Source organism: Fukomys damarensis, unplaced genomic scaffold, assembly GCF_012274545.1.
Source record: "Fukomys damarensis isolate Sample0158 unplaced genomic scaffold, DMR_v1.0_HiC HiC_scaffold_1, whole genome shotgun sequence".
In the NCBI taxonomy this organism is placed as follows: domain Eukaryota; kingdom Metazoa; phylum Chordata; class Mammalia; order Rodentia; family Bathyergidae; genus Fukomys; species Fukomys damarensis.
Window position 1 is genome coordinate 69,715,009 of NW_022900913.1, and position 7,503 is coordinate 69,722,511.

Consider the following 7,503-nt stretch of genomic DNA (forward strand, 5'->3'; position numbering starts at 1 on the left):
GGCGCACAGCCGCGCGCCCAGCTGCGGCCAGGGGGCGCTCCTGCGCGGGCTGAGCTGTCGCCGATTCCTCAAGGGAGCTGGGGCCAGATCCGGCCTCTATCCTCTTGCCGACCCTAGCTGAGGGGCCCTCACTGTGACACTCTGAGCAGTCACCTCCCGGGGGCCTTGGGGTGGCGATGTCTCAGGCCCCCCTGATCTCAGGACTCAACTCGCCCAACTGTGTGCGGTGGCAGGAGGAGCGTTTTCATGACGGTGGGCAAGTCACTGCCCTTCCCTGAAAAGTCACCTAGCATAAATTAAATTCAATGAAAGGCTGAGTGACATTACACTCTGCTCATGTCCCCATCTACGAAACGGAGGGAATAACAGAAACTGCTTGCCTGGGCCCTGGTAAGAATAAAACCATGTAGACCTGCGTGTGCACAAAATTATTGAACACACCTGACAAGTTGCTGTGCGCATGGCAGGAGTGTACAGCATCATAGGTGCAGGTAAGGATCTGAGCAAACAAGCTTTTACCAAGAGGGTGTGGTTGTTGTGGGTAACATCAGCTGCTTTATTAAAATTAATGCTACAAACCAGCACCACAGAAAGGCTGGCCCTTGGCCAGGGAACCTACACCAGGCTCTTCCCTGCAGCCTTGCCTGTTGTTGCAGAAAGACAGAACCACCAAAGTGCTCAGGAAAGGGCTGTCAAAAGGCAGCACAATGCTTTGGGATGTAGGTGCACACAGAACTCATGCAAAACACCCGCAGCATGTGCCCAGTGTTCCACCTGTGTCTGGTCTAGGCACTGGGGCCTGACATTCGGGAGGAAACCAGGAACCAGGAGTGGATCCTGGGAGGGATGGAGGAAAGTGGGTGGCAGGAGATATTGGATCTCACTTTGTCAAAGGAAGGCACATTCAGTTATTACTGTGTAAACAAATGAGAGAAATCATAGCTTCTCATATTATATTTACAGGGTTCTTCACCTGTCTTTTGGATGAGTTGGAGGTGGAACCCAGGGCCGTGTGCCTGTCCTCACCACTGAACTCCACCTCCCACCTCCCTCCAGCAGCGTCCTGAGTTCCAGGTTCTCTCTCACCCCTCCAGTCCTCAAGACTTGTCCCTGGCCCCAGGCAGGGCTGTGGTCCTTGGCTTCCAGGGGACTTTCTCCCTACCTCCCTCCTGGAGGCCAGAGGTGGGGGGGCACTCTTGTCCCTTGGCCAAAGGCAGGCAAAGGAGCAGAGGAGGCTGAGGCTGAAGAGTGAACCAGGAAGGGGTGCACTCTGATGATTTAGAGTGGGAAGAGGTTTTCCCAAGAGCTAAGTGTTCATTCAAAGGGGAGATTAACAACAGTGGGACAGATGTCTGCTCCCTCACTTTTAACCCCTTAGAAAGACCCAGGTGGGGTTGGGGAGAGACAGGGCTGCCCTGCAGCAGATCCAGAAAGAAAGATGCAGTCCCTTCAAGACTTGTAGATGGGGTCAGAGTGAGAGTAACTGAGAAAAAGCAGGGAAACCTGCCTTCTGATGGCTGCCAAGTCCTTCTAAACAGTTTCAACAAGGGCAAGATCACTTAGTCATAGCAGGCTTAATGAGGCCCCAAGAATTCCAGCTGGGAGCTCTGCGTTCAGGGAGCGCATCTGCGGGGAGCCAGCCCCTGGGTGATTGTCCAACGGCCAAGTCCTGCATTTGGAAAGCAAGATTTAAAAGAAAACATCACAGCGGCCATTGTGGACTGCTTGTTTATCTTTCTAAGAGGAAGTACCAAGGCAGGATCTTTCAAATGAGCCTATTATAAAGGGTCAACATTGCCATTGAACCGTTCAAATATATTTTGGGACACTGGACTTTTCAAAGTGGCTTTAAATATCAACCCCTAAGGCTGTTCCAGCAGACAAATAGGGCAAGAGCTTCTAGTGTTTTTTGCCTTTAGTATCACACACTTTAATTCCTGATCCCACATTGTCCTTTTTACAGTTGTCTAGTTGTGTTTCTTCCCTGAGGGGAAAGGAAAATTGCATTCACTCTATGCTTCCCACCCTGTGCCAGGCAATTCACAAATATTACTCCCTCCACCCAACACAGGACAGTCCTGCCAGGCAGACACCATGAGATTCAATTGCAGAGGAAGAAACCAAAGTTTAGGGAAGGGAAGAGACTTTGCTCAAGGCCAATGAGGTGAGAGTGACAGAACCAGAGGGATGGCAGATATATGGATGCATTGACAGGTGAATGGATGTGTGGATGGTTGGAAGAGAGGATAGTGAACACATGGGTAGATAAATGGACAGACAGATGGATGTATGGGTCTATGAATTGATGGCTGGGTGACTGGGCAGATAACTGAATGGTTAGGTGGGTCAGCGGATGTGTGGGTAGATGAACACACTGGGGGGTGGATGAGTGGACAGATGAGTATACAGACAGATGGACAGGTAGGTGGGTGTTTGGGTAGGTGAATTGATAAGTGAGTGGTTGGAAGGATAACTGAATTATTGGATGGATGTGTAGATAGTCAAATAGATGGATAGATGCTGGGTGGTTGAATGGTAGATGAGTGGATGGTATTTCCTAACTTTGTCCCAGAATCTGGGGCTACAGTTGAAAATCTACATACTGAGCACAGAATTTGTTTGAAAAGTCACTTTTCTTGAACATAGCTCTACTCTCCCAAATTGATCCCAATCCTAGTTTGTCTTGAGCTGGACCCAAACATCAGGATCATTCAGGGCAGCAAGACCTCAGCTGAACTCAAGCTGCCTGCTCAGAAGGGGAGACAGGAGACCCTATAGTACCCAAGCCCCAGCAGACCACAGGGTACAGGGAGCCAAGCTGGAAGGGATGCGGACCCATGGAGCAAGTGACTAGGGAGGAAAGCTGAACCTGTTCTGTGAGGCAGGGGCTGTCTTATCTGCCCAGAGCCTGATGCTACTCCCTATCTTTCCCTGGAGACCTGAAGTTGGGTAGTGAGCATGTTCACACCTACCCTTCAGTCTGGGCCAGCCTGGGATTTGCTTGAACCAACAGAAAACGGCAAAGGTGACTCTGGGCCAGTTTGAACCCAAGTCCTAAACAGGGTTGGCAGCTTCTACTTTTGTCTTCAGGGAATTCCATGCCTACCCTGTGACCAATGAGACTATCCTGAGACCATTGCACTTCAGAGAGCCTAATCTAGTGATGTGGAGAGGCCAAATGGAGGACTGAGGAACCCCAGCTGCACTGACTTGCAGCCCTGTGTGTGAGGTCACCTTGGAAGTGGATCCTCAGGTGGTGAGTAAATAAATGGCCAAGTTTTGGACAGTTGGAAGGCAATAGAACTAAAGCACAAGGGGTACTACACAGCCCTGTTCATGGCTGATGCTGCCCAGCCCTGACAATCTGCCAGGCTGAGAAGGTAGTAATTCTCTTAGGGCTCAGAGAAGTTCTGTGCGTTTGTTCATCATTACTTCCATATAAAGAGGACGTGAAAGGACAGAGAGGGAAGTAATTTGTATGTAGTCACACAGCTAATTAGTGGCTGAGCTTACAGTGGAATCCAACTCACCCTGATTTTTAAAGAAGAGTCTATGATAAATATTTTGGAGGGAAAAGAACAGTATCTGGTCATGCTAATGAGTTGCTCTTTGGTTGTACGGCTCATAAATCTGCAATGAGACTTTGGACTAAAAAGACAACTCTGAGCCAGTTGTGGTGGTGCACGCCTGTAATCCCAGCACTTGGAAGGCAGAAGCAGAAGGATCACTGCAAGTTCAAGGCCAGCATGGGTCATGTAGTAACACCCTGACTCAAAACACCATGCCTCCTCGCTCATAGCTTTTCAGTCCTGTCCATGTCCTCTAGAGAGTTCCCACACCTGGTCTAGGAAGCTCCCAGTAGAGAAATGAAGATGCTTTGCAGTTACTATAAACCATCTGTCCTATGAACCAGAACCTCTGGACACTGTCTCCTTGTTCAGTCTTCCTGCCAGTGCAGTGGTAGTCATCATACCCTCTCTACAGGAGAGGACACTCCTGCCAGGGAGCACTTGCTGTCAATATCACTCATTTGGTACCCTGTAGATTGAACCTGAGCAGTAGGAATCCACAGGCCAGCTTCTTGTTTGCTTTCTTTCTTTTTCTTTCTTTTTTTTTTTTTTGGTTTTTTGAGACAGGATGTCACTCTGTAGTTGAGACTGAACTGGGACTCACCATGTAGCCCAAGCTGGTCTCGAACTCACAGCGATCCTCCTGCCTCAGCCTCCCAAGTGCTGGGACGATAGGTGTGTGTCACCACGCCCAGCTTTGTTTGCTTTCTGAGACAGAGTCTTGCTATGCAGCCCAGCCTGGCCTCCAGTTTGCAGTCCTTCTGCTCAGCCTCTCAAATGCTGGGATTATAGTATGCATTGCTGCATCCAGCCACAGGCCACCTTCCTAAGGACCAACCACTACATCCTGACTCTTGGTGGACAGCATCTCCCTGGCCCTCCTTCAGCCTCTGCTCCATGGGGTTCCTCATCCATGCCAGGGTTTCAGCTCCATGTTGTGCTCATGAGTATGTACACACCACAGCTATACACGATCCGGAACCAGAAAGGACTCTGCCTTAATACCACTTCCTCGTTTTTCAAGAGAAGCCCAGTCCACACCCTGTCAAGCACTTCTTGGGGGGGCTGCTCTGTGCCAGGCACTGCAAGGGGTTAGTCAGTGAAGACCTGAGATGTCCCTGGGAGTTTCTGCTTTTGTTCTGCAACAAGCAGATCTATAGGACCTATGGAAAGGGGACCCTTACACCCTGTCTCAGTGGCTCTGTGCACCTCTGCCACAGTGCATGGCAGCCACAAGCTCTGCACTAAGACATCTGGCCAGATGTTGGGTTAAGCAAGCTAGCCAGACCCTCTCTTTCCACATCAGCTCTCTGCAACTTCACCTGACAGACTCTTGTCTTGCTTTCTTTTTTGCTTGTGATTAAGTATGACTGGGGAAGTAGAGATCACTCTTTCTGTTTGAAGCAAGCCCCTCACAGCTTTATGCTAGGAAAAGCTATGGATCCTATAAGGATGAGTATGCTTTTTTCTAATGCAACTTTTTTTTTTGTTTGTTACCAGGGATAGAAGTGGGGTCCTTGCACTTGCAAGGCAAATCCCCGGCCCTCCTCTAATGAAACTTAGCTTAATTTCATTTTTCTTTTCCTTTTGGCCTCCAGGAAAAATTAAAGTTTGCTTTTGGTAAGTATAAAGGTCCTAATAATTTTCATATTTGTGTTTTGGCTTCTTGTTTTGCATTTCAACTTTTACTTGCCTTTTCTCAAACTCTTTTTTTGTTTTACTACTGTGTTATAATTATTTTATTCTGAGTGTTCTCAGAAGCCATTTCAAATCCTTTGAGGAAAATTGGGAGTAAAAGTGGATAAGTGAATGTGGTACTTTTTAAAATTTTTTCTTAACTTTAAAGTTATTTTTAACTGATATATTAAAACAAAAAGTATGCATATTAATGGGATACCATGCAATATCTCAATACTTGTATATCTTAGGCAATGTTTAAATCAAGTTGAACATCTGTCTCTTTGTAACTTTCATCATTTTTAATGGGGATAGCTTTCAAAATAATCCTTCTAGCTTTTTTTTTTCTAAGATAAAGACTTGCTGTGTCTGTGCACCCCAGAATGGCCTCAAACTCACAGCAGTTCTCCTGCCTCAGTCTCCTGGGTGCTGGGAGTACAAGCGTGTGCCATAAAACCCAGCTCTACAGCACTGTTACCTATAGTCGCCCAATGGAACAATAGCATACAACTATTTTGTCTTTTTTTTTTTTAAGCAGTGCTCTACCAGTGAACTCTTACCCCTGCTCACACCGCTTCTTGCCCCTATCTAACTCACTCAGTACCCAAATGTGTCACACTTTGTTTTAGACCAGGAATCAGTAAACTTCTCCTAAAGGGCAGACAGGAAACACGCCTAAGCCTCAAAGCCACCGTCTGCGCCTGCTCACCCCTGGACTGCAGCAGGCGACCTGCTGGAGATGATGCCTGGATGAGTGGGCATGGCCGTGTTCCAATACAACTCTATGGACAAAAGCTGCTGGTAAGCCAGACCTGGAATGAGCACCATATTGAGTGTCTTAAAAGAATTCTGGAGCATTGGGAAATTGCTTCCTCTTGCACTGGGAGTACTCGGCTTGGAAAAAGAAGTGAGTTCAAAACTTCAGGGTGATGAAAATTCTGTCCAAGATGTCTGGAACCCACTACTGGGTGACAACTGGGGAAGCAGTTTTGAAAACTGTCTGGGCAGTTTGACTCAGGACAGGGGCTGGCAAGCCCTGGGTGCGGGGGTCGGCTCGCAGAGCAGGCTGGGAGCTCTGCCAGGGAGAGCCGGTTCCCTGGCACTCTTGTAATGCCCACTTCCAGCTGGACAGCAACGGATCTCAGCTGCACGGACTCTGCCTGTGGAAGGAATGTGTCTGCACCACAAATTCCCACAGAGAAGACAGGACCATCATTGGAGAGAAATTCCTGGGCTACATTTCTCCTGCTGTTCATGTGGCCTGAAGCCATTGAACTTGGCTGGACTGCCCCGGGAAGGATTTTACAAAGCCCATTGTCCCAGTCTGAGCCTTGCAGCACCGGGCCCCTGCCCCCACCTGCTCTTTCTGAAAAGCAGCTGAGAAAGTGGGAGGCAGAGGTCATGGATGAGCAGACAGATGCAGACAGCTCCAAGATGGAGCACTTCCGGGAGCTCTGCGCATATCGTGGGACCATCTAGTGGCACATTGCTTCAGTAATAAAGGTAGCAGCTACTAAGCACCTACTGTATGCCAAGTGTTGCCTGAGCATTCTCTATACATGTACAGATGAATACCCACTAGAGCCCTCCTGCAATCCCCATTCTACAGATGGGAAAATTGAGGCACAAAGTGCATAAGTGTACCTGGGATGCTTACAGAGGTGGAAAAGAAGAGGTTTGAACTGTGCTGTCTGGCTGCAGTGTGTCATTCCCCTCACCTTCAGTTCTATGTATTGACAGCCCCTGAACCCCTAACGGTACATCTTATAGTTACAGCAAAAATGCACTATGCAGAGCTCTTACAATAGGCAGGGCCTGTGAACCTGCCCCACATCCTATGCCACAGAAAACAAGGCTTAACTATGCACCAGACCAGCTGGCAACTGGCCCCACTATGCAAGGTCCCCATCCTGCAAACTGGGGGCTACCCAGTGCCTTGACTGTGTCACCCCAACTCACAGATGACACATCCATGCACATTAGTGGGGTAACAAGCACTGCAACAAAGAGCTCCAAGTTCTTTAGCTTCATCCTACAAAGACTTTGTTCTCAGGTCTCTGCCTTCGACATGGAAGGGAGAGGGGCTGTCTGTGCAGTTACTCAGGATCTTAGACTTCTAGGACTTCACTGTTTTCCTCTGACCCTCTTCCTGTGCTGAAGGAAGTCAGGGAGGATGTCAGGGCGCAGTGCTTGCCTGGCATTGGCTCAAACATGGCCCTGGATGTCCATCTGAGCGTCAGGGCTGGCGCGAGGCTCC

At 48.7% G+C, this 7,503-nt stretch overlaps 1 protein-coding gene across 9 annotated transcripts in view; it reads right to left on the bottom strand.

Annotated features, from left to right (window-relative positions):
- The window catches only part of Arhgap22 (Rho GTPase activating protein 22), a 165,707-nt gene that overhangs the window by 63,377 nt on the left and 94,827 nt on the right, over nt 1-7,503 (bottom strand). The gene's annotated exons all lie outside the window — the stretch shown is intronic.